Source organism: Trypanosoma cruzi, assembly GCF_000209065.1.
Source record: "Trypanosoma cruzi strain CL Brener chromosome Unknown tcruzi_1047053501795, whole genome shotgun sequence".
NCBI lineage: Eukaryota > Euglenozoa > Kinetoplastea > Trypanosomatida > Trypanosomatidae > Trypanosoma > Trypanosoma cruzi.
Genome location: NW_891276.1, coordinates 1 through 611, shown reverse-complemented (window position 1 = coordinate 611; position 611 = coordinate 1). Strand labels below are relative to the sequence as shown.

The 611-nt window shown below is 52.7% G+C and overlaps 1 non-coding gene across 1 annotated transcript, besides 2 other annotated features; it reads right to left on the bottom strand.

Moving 5' to 3' along the window:
- Positions 1-5: 5 nt before the first annotated feature.
- Positions 6-26: a microsatellite.
- Positions 27-138, bottom strand: Tc00.1047053501795.10. Its single transcript, XR_008255183.1, has one exon. It is a non-coding gene; the product is annotated as a spliced leader RNA (transcript).
- Positions 139-560: 422 nt separating this feature from the next.
- Positions 561-603: a microsatellite.
- Between the last annotated feature and the right edge of the window lie 8 nt (positions 604-611).

Genomic DNA, 611 nt, shown 5'->3' with positions numbered 1-611 from the left:
CCCACAAAAAAAAAAAAAAAAAAAAAGGGGTCCGTAGACCCCGGTCAAAAGAAATTGACCAAACATAACCCCCAGAGGCGGGTTGGAAGCTTCGCGTACCAATATAGTACAGAAACTGTATCAATAATAGCGTTAGTTGAAAGGAGTTGTGTTCCACAACGGTTTTCAATTTTGATGAGGGGTCCTTCGCGGCACTTGGGACCGTGTACAAAAACCCCCCCCCCCCCTCCCAGGCCACACTGGGGAGGGGTCAGGGTCCGGGACGTCGGCCCCGGGATAGCCCCGTGGACGGCGTCAGGGGGCGGAAAAAACGCACATGGCGAGTGTGGAACAGCAAATGCAGCCGAGTGTGCGAGCAAGGCAAAAACACCGGAAAACACAGGAAGAAGCGCGGCATACGCGGAAAAAAGGGGAATAAAAGGATCGAGACGGAGAAAACACAAAACAAAACAAAGATGCAGGCAATAGCAGCCATGAAGCGAAAATGAGGGGGCCCGAAGGAGGTGGCGGACACGCAACGTGGGGGGGGGGGGGGGCACCCGCACAAGGGGGTACGGGGCTATATATATATGGGTATATATATATAGGGGTATATGTATATATGGCGGACA